This window comes from Capsicum annuum, chromosome 3, assembly GCF_002878395.1.
Source record: "Capsicum annuum cultivar UCD-10X-F1 chromosome 3, UCD10Xv1.1, whole genome shotgun sequence".
In the NCBI taxonomy this organism is placed as follows: Eukaryota; Viridiplantae; Streptophyta; class Magnoliopsida; order Solanales; family Solanaceae; genus Capsicum; species Capsicum annuum.
The window spans coordinates 180,396,931-180,409,241 of NC_061113.1; positions in this window are offsets into that span (position 1 = coordinate 180,396,931).

Here is a 12,311-nt window from a genome sequence, read left to right on the forward strand (position 1 = left end):
AATATTGATATAAAAGCATGTTATGGATATGAGAACCAATCATGGAAATGTTATTATTACTATTTTGTTTTTGTGTGGGAGCCTATGTTGGTATTGGTGGTTTTGAGACATTATTTACTATGTGTGATCATGTGGGTCTTATATGATATTGCTGGCCTCGTATTGATATATATTTGGTTTTACTCTTTTTAGTGGAAATAAGTTGGGATTTGTGTGGTATCAATGACATATTAATGCATATCTTACTCTACAGTTATATGGATTATATTAGATCATGGATGGTTATCATATTGAGTGGATTTTTGGCTTATGTGGTTGGTATATTGGTTGGATTTAAAATTCTTATTCTGATTTGGTTGTGAGCATTACATCCTCATATCATATACATTCATGAGGCATTGGTACCACTATGGAAATACTTATTTCTTTGATAAAAAAATAGTTATTAGATTTTATATGGGTTGATGAATGCATTATGGGTCCTACCTTAAGAGCATAACTCGGTAGGTGTATACAGAGGTTGTGTGACACCTCGTGCTTTATATCATCATTATCATTCTTATTATATTTTATATATTTTGTATTTCCATGTTGTACTTTGCTTCCTCTCTATCATTGTACTTAGTATATGTGCTTATATTTAGAACTATTAGTTGAGATGGTTTAGGCTACCATTTGGCATATTTTCGAATTACAGGTGACATGCCCATAGTTTGTGTTTATAAAATTTATTTTCTACTTTGCTCAATCGGCCTATGATACTTACTGAATACAAATGGACTGTATGACACTTTTATTCCCTTTCAGTGTAGATCCAAGTATGAGTGCACTGAATAATGATTGATTTTGGGCTGTGCTTAGAGTAATTTTGAGGTAGCGATATCACTATACCTCCAGAGTTGATCTTTTACCCCTTCTTAGATAGTTTATGTCTTATTTCATATGTTCAGAGATACATTATGTTCCTTGTTGGACTTTTAGTTATTTAATTTGACTTCAAGATGTACTTAGTCAGTTCTTACTCTGTTCCACCAAATTTTAGGTGATTTATGGTATCATTATTATGCATTTTCCACTATTATTATATATTTATGGTTCAACTTTGATCTAGAAGTCTTACCTTAGGTTGTGTTTTTCTTAATTATTTATTATTTCCTAACAGTTTAGGTTATTGGCTTACTTGTCAAGGCTTGCTGTGACAAGTGCCATCATGACTCCTAGATTTTGTGTCGTACAAATTAGTATTAGAGTAGCCAGGTTCATTGGTCTCATTAGTGTAAGAGCATGATGTCTAGTGGAGTTTTGTGGTTTAGTATGCAAACGTCTTTATCTATCTTTAGGGTGCTAAAAGATATCTTTAGGAAACTTTCTTATTTTGTTCCTTATCGTGCAAATATTTTATACCTTGTGTGCTAAATCGTATTTCACTATTTTTATGTAGATGGTGAGGACTAAAAATCATGAGGTTTGAGATATTGATCCATTATCTAAGGAGAGAGCCTAGTCTAAGGGGCGAGTTGCAAGTCATGAATGGTCCTGAGGTAGTGGATGAGCATGAATATGTGCCCTTTCCAGAGATAGTATTAGGGGGCTCTCCCCTAAGCCTTAGGTTGAGCATGCTAGAGATATAGTACCTACTCAGGTCCCATGAGTTCTTCTACCCCATTTTTAGAGGGGTTATTAATTTATTTGATGAGCCATTTGGAGGTTTTTCTTTAAGTGAACCTGGTGTTCCTCTAGATCTGAGTATTATACCTCTATTTATGCTAGATCCTGCCTATGGTGTTCCTTCAATTTCTATTATGGATCTCTCAGTGGTATCAATATCTGCACATGGTACTCCATAGACCTCGAGTGTTATTCTTCTTTAGTGCTTGTATCCAAGTATGGTATTCTAAGATCAAGGGTTTAACCTTCATCTATGTTACCCCCTCAGGTGGGATCTCATCCATCCAGATTCACTATGCCTCATATTATTACGAGTACAGTTATGTCTTCTGAGGATTAAAAGAGATGTGAGATATTCACTTTCTTAGGTCCACCCAGGTTTAGTAGTGAGGTGGTGAGGATGCCTATGAGTTCTTGATTGATTGTAGGGGAAGTTGTATAATCTTGGATTGCTCGAGTCGCATAAGGTTGCTTATACTACTTATTAATTGAGAGATACAACCAGGGATTAGTGGAGGTTCCTTGTTAGTTACAGACCTCTTGGTTCGCTAAATGACTGGGGATTAGTTTGCTGAGGCCTTTTTGGAAAAGTTTGTTCCATTAAGTTTGAGGGATTAAATGAAAGATGAGTTTGGTCACTTAGAGGAAGGTTCTATGACCGTTGTGGAGTATGAGACACATTTTTATGCTTTTCTAGATATTTTTATGCTAGTATTTCCACTGATTCTAAGAAGATTCAGAAGTTAATCATGGGGTTAGATGTTTTACTTCAATAAGATATTGCCAAGATGGTAGTGTCGGGGTACCATTCAGAGTATAGTGTACCATGCTAAGATGACTGAGTTTTTTCTTTGAGATTCTTAGGGAGGAACCAAGAGGGTATGCTATTAGGGAAAGTTAAGAGGTCACATTCCTTAAGGTAGAGATTCTTGAGGTTTCTGCAAGTATCATGGTAGATCAGTGCAGGTAGTCTTATCGGGTTTAGGGAGTGGGTCTTCTCATTCAATGTTCTAGGGTGGTTATTTTATCTTAGACATACCTTCTCCTATTAAGTCGAGCTGTAGAGTTTGCTTTGTGTGTGATGAGGCTGGCTATTTGGCTGAGGACTATCTATATTGTGTTTTCAAGCCTACTCTTATATCAGCAGTGAGAGGTAGAGTTTCTACTCGAGGTGCACGAGACAGAAGTAATGGTGCCCGTGGTGGTGGTCACAGGCCTACTCAGATGTGTGGTGGTCATGGACAATGCTATGTTATACCTAAAAAACCAAACCCAGAGGCTTCCGACTCTATTATCGCAGGTATCATCCCTGTTTGCATTAGATCTGTATCAGAATTATTTGACCCAGGGTTGACTTTCTTCTATTGTTGGCGTAGTTTGATTTGGGTTATGATTTTTTTTGTGAGCCTCTTGATGTTCCTATCCATGTATCTACCCCTGTATGAGACTCTTTAGTAGTGGATTGGGTGCACCGATCTTTTGTTGTGACCTTTGTTAGGCATTAGACTTGGGTAGATCTGATTATCCTTAATATGGTAGATTTTAATGTGATCTTAGGTATGGATTGGTTATCTCCGCATTATGAAGTCTTAGATTGTTATGCTAATACTGTGACCTTATCTTCATGGGGTGTGCCAAGGATAGCTAGGAAGGGTGTGCTTCATCAGGGTCTCAAGAGAATTATATCTTTTCTTTAGGCTCATCTCTTGGTTGAGAGGGGTTTTTTGTCTTATTTAGCCCACATTTATAATACTAATGTTGTTTCTCTTTTTTTTTTTTGCATTCTATTTGTGTTGTCCATGAGTTCATAGATATTTTCCCTATTGATTAGCCTGGTATGTGTTCGGATTTTGATATTGACTTCGCTGTTGATGTTAAGCCGAGCATCATGCCTATTTTAATTTCTCCTTAGAGGATGGCCCTAATAGAGTTGATGAAATTGAAAGAATAATTGTAGGAATTGTTGGATAAGGGATTTATCCAGCCTAATATATCACCTTGGGGTGTACCTTTCTTTTTTGTAAAGAAAAAAGGATGGGTTTATATGTATGTGTATTGATTATCAATAGTTGAACAAGTTGATGGTTACGAATAAGTATCCGCTTCCTCATATTGATGATTTGTTTGATCAACTTCATAGTGGTTTTCTAATTTTGAAGATTGATTTGAGATCTAAGTATCACTAGTTGAGGATTAGAGCTTTGGATATTCCAAAGATAGCTTTTCAGACTCGGTATGGTTATTATAAGTTCTTGGTCATGTTCTTTGGGTTGGCCAAAACCCAACCATGTTAATGGAGTTGATGAATTGGGTATTTTAATTATATCTCAACTCTTTTCTCATTGTTTTTATAGATGATATCTTGGTTTACTCCATGAGTGAGGCTGACCATGAGGAGCATTTGTGTATTATGCTTCAGAGATTGAGGGATGAGAAACCTTATGCTAAGCTCTCTAAATATGAGTTTTGGTTGGAGTTATTTCTTTCTTGGGTTATATGATGATCAAAGATTGTATTATGATTGATCTGACCAAGATTATGATAGTTCGTGATTGGGCTAGGCCTACTTTCCTTCCAATATTCAAATTTTTATTGGCTTAGCAGGTTACTATCGGTGCTTTGTTGAGGGTTTTCATCTTTTATGGCTTTTTAGACCAAGTTAACTCAGAAGAAGATTTCCTTAAGTGATCTAATACTTGTGAGTCAAGCTTTCAAAAGCTCAAGGATTTGTTGACTTCAACTCCTATCTTGACTTTAACCAAGGAGGGCATGGATTTTATTATCTTCTATGACGCTTTTGGTGTTGGGTTAGGTGTTGTGTTAATGTAAGAGGGTAAGGTTATTACGCATGCTTCTCATCAGTTAAAGCCCTATGAGAGGAATTACCCTACCCATGATTTAGAGTTGTGCTCGGTTGTATTTACTTTGAAGTTGTGGAGGCACTATGTGTATAGGGTATGTTGTGAGATCTTCTTTAATAATCATAGTATTCATTATTTCTTCACCCAGTGAGATCTCAATATGAGGTAGTGCCATTGGCTTGAGTTTCTTAAGGATTATGACCTTACTATTCTCTATCATCTGAGCAAGGCTAATGTGGTTATGGATGTCTTGAGCTGGAAGTTGACTAGAATTGATAGCTTGGCATATATTTTGACCCAATAGAGGTCTTTGGCCTTACAAGTTTAGTTTTGGCTAACCAAATGGTTAGGCTTGATATTTTAACACCAGCATATGTTTTGGCATTTGTAGAGGCCAAGTCTTTCTTGATGGATCAGGTTTGGGCTCATTAGTTTGATGATATTAGTTTGAGAGTGATTTGGGATAAGGTGTTGAGTAGAGAGGTTATGGAAACCTCCTTTGATTCCAATGGTGTTTTAAGGATTGAAGGTCAAGTTTGTGTACTGAGAGTGGATGATTGGGTGAGATTAATATTTGAGGAGGCTCGTTATTCAATCTATTTTATTCATTAGAGAGTGACTAGGATGTATCCTGACTTGAGACAACACTACTAGTGGCGTGGTACAAGAAAAGGTGTAGCAAATTTATAGCTCATTGTGTATGTTGCCAGTAGGTGAACGTCGAGCATTTGAGTCCTGGTGGTTTTCTTCAGAGGTTAACCATTCTTGAGTGGAAATGGGAACAAATCACTATAGAGTTCATGACTGGGTTGCCTCATTCTTCTCATGGTTTTGATAGTATTTGGGTCATTATAGATTGATTGACCGAATCTGCTTATTTCATTCCAGTTTACATTTCTTGTAGTGCTGAAAGATTAGCCCATATCTATCTTAGCGAGATAGTTCATCTTCATTGTGTACTAATGTCTATCATCTCAGATAAAGATTCAATATTCACATCTCACTTTTGAAAGACTTTTTAGGAGGATTTAGGTACCCAGGTTTATCTTAGCACAACTTTTTACCCCCAGAATGATGGCCAGTCGAAGTTGATTTTTTAGGTTTTGGAGGATATGCTCTTCGCTTGTGTCATGGACTTTGAAGGTCATTGGGAGCAACATCTAGCTTTGGTAGAGTTTGTATATAATAATAGCTACCATTCCAATATCGAGATGGATCTCTTTAATGCTTTGTATGGTAGACATTATCGCTCTCTAGTTGGTTGATTTGAGGTTTTGGAGATTAGACCTCAAGGTAGTACTTGCTTCATGTGTCTTTGGATAGAGTTTGGGTCATTCAAGATAGACTTCGAGTGGCTCTGAGAAGGCAGAAGTGCTCTATGGATTGTAGACTTTGTGCCTTGAGATTTAGTGTGGGTGATTGAGTCTTCCTTAGTGTGTCTCCCATGAAGGTATGATGAGGTTTGGTATGAGGGATAATCTTAGCCCCTAATATATTGGACTCTTTGAGATTCTTTGAACTATTTGGGATGTGGCTTATGAGTTGCATTGCCCCTAGATTTATCAGTAATCCATCAAGTTTTTCATGTTTCCATTCTATGACATTACATTTCGGGTAAGTCTCATGTCATTTGTTAGGATTTGGTGAAATTAGATGAGAGGATGTCTTTTATTGAGGAGCCTGTATCCATTCCAGCCAAGGATGTTAGACGGTTGCATTCTAGAGATATTCCCATGGTTAAGGTCCAGTGGAGACATCAACCTATAGATGAGGTTGCTTGGGAGGTCAATTTTGATATGTATGGTAGTTATCCCTAAGTTTTTGTTGATTCAGGTACTTCCCTTACCTATAATTTTAAGGCAAACTAGATTAATAGTAGTGGATGATGTAAAGACTTGATTTTTGTGAATTATTTATTTTTATGTGATTTCATAATTTTAACCCTCCCCATGGTTGCTACATGATATTTCTGGGGTTGGGATATGATTGGCATAGTTCCCAATGCATTAAAGTAATTATACGAGTTTGTGGTTTTTGTTGGTTAAAGAGGATTGTTAGTTAACTTCGGTCAACATGTATTATTCTATGTGTTGAATGGCAAAACGGACTGCGCCAACAGAGCTAGAACATCAATTTTGGGTTGGTTACATGATTAGTGTGATTGTACAGGTTTGGTATCTCATCTTGACCCTTAATTTTGAAAGTTGTTCAATCAGGTCTTGGGGGTTAATTTTTTGAAAATAATGTCTTTTCCAAAAATTTTATATCGCAATTGAGTCTATAACATTGTAATTAATAAGGTAGCATAGTTCATTTATATTCACGGGAATCCAAATGAATCTCGAGAGGTCAGCAGAGATTTGGAATTCTCAAAGTCTCCAGCTGATGCACTGCTCAACTGGTGCATCCGCTTAAGTAACACTTGGGCCGCTTAAGCAGCCAACCAATTGCTTAAGCAACATGGCTTGATAGTTGAGTGTTGCTCAAGTGGGACTTCCTCTACTTTAGCAAATATCTCTTCAGTGGTACTTGGTATGCTTAAGCAATTTATGCAACCTTGGCGGGTGTCTCTTAAGTGGAACTTGGCCACTTAAGCAGCCCAGTGTCTGCTTTATCCACCCCCTTTCATGATTTTCCACCATTTTGAGACTTTGAACTTTGGGTTTTAGAGTTTCTGGGCGATTCTTTCATTTTCAAACTTGTGTAAGTTTTGAATCCCTATTTCAATTATTTTTCTTCGATTCTTGTCATTTAAAGATTATTAAAACTCAATTTCAAAAGTGGAATTTGGGGATTTTTTCCCAGAAGGCCTAAATTTGTATTTCTTTAATTTAAACCCTTATTCTAAACCATTTTCACTTGGTTTTTCTTCTTTGTCTTCCTTTATTCATGGGGTATATAATTTTGAACTAAAATTCTGGTTTTACCCTTCTTTTTTGAAAATCCATTTTGGGGATCCATTTTGACCCCAACTCAAAAATAGGCAATATGGGTATCGTTAGCTTTCTTTTGATGCGTAGATTCTATATTTTTATGTTTTAGTTGATACCAAGGCCATTCGTGAGGGCATGACTTTGTGATTGGAGGCTTTTGGATTGGGTTTCTTCTTTTGAGATAGGTTAACTTAACTTTCTTTAAATTGGGTTTGGTAGTTGATATTTGTGTAAAAACTTGTTATGGGTATATGACTAAATCATGAAAATGTTATTATTATTATTTTGTGCTCGTGTAGGGCCTATGTTATTGTTATTGGTGATTTTGAGACATTATTTTCTATGTGTGATCTTGTGGGGTACTATATGATGTTGCTAGCCTGGTATTGATATATATTTGATTGCAATCTTTTTGGTAGACCTTGCCTAAGTTGGGATTTGTGTGGTATCAATGATATATTAGTGAATATCTTACTTTACTGGTATATGAATTTTATTGTATCATGGATGGTTGTCATATTGAGCAGATTTTTGGCATACATGGTTGGCATATTGGTTGGATTTGAAATTCTTATTCTAGTTTGATTATGAGCATTACATCCCCATGTCATAAATATTTATGAGGCATTGGTACCACTATGGAAATTCTGATTTTTCTGATATAAAATATGGCATCTTTAAAAACTCCCTGCTGATATATGTGTAAAAGAGGAGTTATGGATATTGGATTTGTATTGGCTGTTAGATTGTATATCTATTGATGAAACCCTATGTGTCCTACCTTGTTAGCACATTTTAGTAGGTGTATATGGAAGTTGTCCAACAATCTCGTGCATCGCATCATCATCATTACCATCATTATCATTCTCATTGCATTTTATACATTTTGCACTACCGACGGTGCTTTCATGTTTAATTAAATGTCTATAAATCCTTTGCTTCTTTTCTGTCCTTGTAATTGTTATATCTTCTTATATTTAGAAATGTTAGTTGAGACGGTGTGAGCTACCATTTGAGAAATTTTTGAATTGCAGGTGACGTGCCCGTAGTTTATGTTTATATACTTTATTTTCTACTTTGCTTGGACGATCTATGATACCTACTGAGTACAAGTGGACCGTACTCATCCATACTATGCCCTTTTGGTGTAGATCCATGTATGACTGTGTCGCATGGTAGTTGATTTCAGGCAGTGCTTGGAGTATTTTTGAGGTAGCGATTGCTCTATGCCTTCAGAGTTGATTTTCTATCCCTTTTAGCTTGTTTATGTCTTTTTTGTATTCAGAGATAGATTATGTTTCTTTTTGGACTTTCAGTTGTATATTTTGACTTTGAGATGTACTTAGTCAATTCTTACACTGTGACACTAGATTTTGGGTGATTTATGGTATCATTGTTATGTATTTTTTGCTATTAGTGTATATTTTTGGTTCAACTTCATTCTAGAAGTCTTTTTTTTAGGTTGTGGTGTTTTTTATTTATTATTTCATATCAATTTGGATGATGACTTACTTGTCAAGGATTGTCGTGACAAGTGCCATCATGACCCTTGGATTTAGGACAACGACATTATATCTATCGGCCTTATGGGGGTGTTATAGGTATAAGCTATGATTGTTATTTCCTGAGTGTTTGCTTGAACCATTCGGGCTTATGGGGCCTCAGTTTAATGTTGTTTGTCCAGACTAGCTGGTTACCTTATTATTGTTTTATAGTTAGTAACAGGATAGTTATAGAATGGTACCAAATATTGTTTGTATGTTTTTGATTCCTTATCTTTCTCTATTATTGGTAAATTACATTATTGATAAGTTAGCTCATGCTTAGTCATACTTTGATTAGAGCCTTGATTATGTTAGTATTATCTCCCTTACTTGGCTATGATTTTTGAGATGTTAAGTTGCCTACCTCAGGTTATTATCGTGAGTTTAGTCCCCTATATATATACATATATATATATATATATACATACATACATCCATATATATACATATATATATATATATATACATATATATATATATATATATAAATACATATATATATATATGTTATTACCGTACACACCTCTTTTTCCTTATCCATTAGTATTGTATATGTATCCTTTGTCCTTGGATTATTACTTTTTCTCCTTATTTCACTCTTCGTTTGTATATTGGCTAGGGATATATGGTATTTCACTTTAGCCCCTTAATACTGTTAGAATAGGATAGTTTATCCTTATTGATCCATTAACATTATTCTGTTTAGTTTTCGTGGATAGTTGCCCATAGTTTGTATGCTTGCTTTACATGTTGTTTATGCTTACATTATCTTTGGAGCTTAATCGGCTGATACCTATTAAGTACCACATGTTTGTTACTCATACTACACTTCTGCAGCCTGCAGATTATAGTATGAGTTCTTGCTGTTGATGTCTTCATTATCGGAGCAACTATGGATTAGTGATTTGGGGTGAGCTCCTTGTATTTGAGTATTTCTGCTCTCCCTCATTTTGATTAAACTAATCTCTATTTTTTATTTAGAGACATCTTTGTATATGTATTTATTTTATATTTCACTTGGTACTCTAATTGTATTAGAAGCTCCTGTAGTAACTTCACCAGGCCTTGAGGTTGTATTCTATATTAGTCTCTTTACTTGATTATTTATGATATTTCCTTTAATTCCATTTATAGTCCATTAATAGTTTTTCTGGATTATGAGTTGACTTATCTACTGGTGAGTTATAGTAGGTGCCATCATGACTTGAGAAATCAGGCCGTGACATGGACCGAGTAGCAACTTGTAGATTCTATTCTTTCAAAATTGATTTTGTAGAGATCGAGGCGGTGCTGGCGGACTCCAAGCTTACCTGAATCTCTTTTTATTTATCTTATTCTTACCCATATTTAAGATACTTTAGTTATTGTTATCATTTTATATTTAAAGGCTTGTACTGATGAAAACTAGGCCTGGGATGTAGCTTTAAGAACCGTGTCTCATATATATATATGTATATATATATTTGGGTTTATTCATTCTTCTATTTCTGCTTCCTTCTCCTTAAGTTGTGTTCTTTGGTATGGTTTAAGCTTAATTGTCTGGTGGATTTGGCAAGTGACATCACGTACCTATTGTGGGCCGTGACAACTTCGGGGTCGATTTTTTAATTAGCTTTTAATCCAAAATGAAAGTAGCTAATATGGGAATCATTAGACTCCTCTTGATGTGTAGTTTATGTTTTTAATAGATTGAGTTCTTTTTTAGACTGAACAAAATAGAAAAGTTGTTTATTGAAGGGTCAGACCCATCTTACAACTTTTTGAGGTAGGTTATGACTTAACTTTCTTCAAATCAAACTAAGTAGTTAACCATTCAAGGAAAATATGTTATAGATTGGAGATTTTATTATCGTGAGATTCATATTTTGAGATTATTGTTTTATCGTGTTGCTCGTGTGGAGACTTATGTTAACCTTGTTATTAACTTGAGAGTTTATTATTCTTGTGATTCCCGTGTGGGGGTTGGTATTGGTCTTGTTTGAGCATTATTTGCTCTATTATTATTGTGATGCGCGAGTGGAGGCTTGTTAATATTATTGATGCAGGTGGAAATGTGCTTATTACCTTTACTTGTTTAGTTTTTTGCTTTTCTCAGTCGGCCTATGATGCCTACTGAGTACAATTGATCATACTAACTCCTACTTTCTATACATTTTTGGTGCATATCCCTGTTCAAGTGCAATCTACAGACCTTGAGATCGTGTAGTGTTGAGGCTATTTTTAGAGTATTGATGAGCTCCTCTGACATGACCCAAACTAGGGCCTTGTCGTAATGGGCATCCCAAGTCCAACCAAGACCAGAGACCCAAGCCCATTACCCAAGCCAACTGCTTAACGCATACCCTGAGTTAGATAAATTCTGAACACATCACAAGATAGCGTATTTATACCTATCTAGACTCTGGGATAGGTCTATGACCGTGACCAACCAAAGAAATTCAAACTATCCAATACCTGTCACGACTCGAACCAGGGCCTGGCCGTGATGAGCATTTCGAACCATGGAGGCCCGAAACACCCCTATCTGTCTGTTAATCATGCACCTTATTCATATGATCAAAGTAATACGGAAGAAACACAATAATTCGAAAACATGGTCATAAATATGAAAAGAAACAATAACGGGGAAATAAGGTTCCCCCAACATCAATCAACCTCTAAACAACTGTCTGCGAAAATCTCTAACAAATGACTGAGTCAATTAACTGTATATAAACTGGGACAAGGCCCCCAGTAAACCCCAAAACTAAATATAAGATAAAAGGACTGCAGGACATAAGACCTTCCGAAACATAGAAGGCTCACCACTTGTCTCTGCAACTCTATCTGAATGATCTACTGATTCTCTTGACCTCTAGACTAGGCCTATGAACCTGAGAGGTTGGAGAGAGGAGGGGGTCAGCACAAAAGTACTGGCACGTAGAGCTATCAAAACAAAACATAATATTTTTACAAAATATAGTTGAGAGCCATTATAAAGCAATTTCATATCAATATCATTTGAAAACACATGAGCATAATGCAATAGTTTCTCAACAACAATGAAATGCAACTGAGCTAGGTGGAATACCCTACATAATTTACACCAACTATCAAACCTTGGTTGCTGCCGTGATTAGAGTATAAGTGAGGGAGAGACACATAAGACCACGAAGCATGGTGTCTCAACCCAATGGTAGTGCCCAAGATCACTTAGCCCGAGCTCCTACCTATAGTCCTAATTTGGGAATGACATAAAGTCAAGTACACAAGATCACTTAGCGTGGTACCAAATTTCCGTGTCGGTAAACACGGTTTCCAGCGAT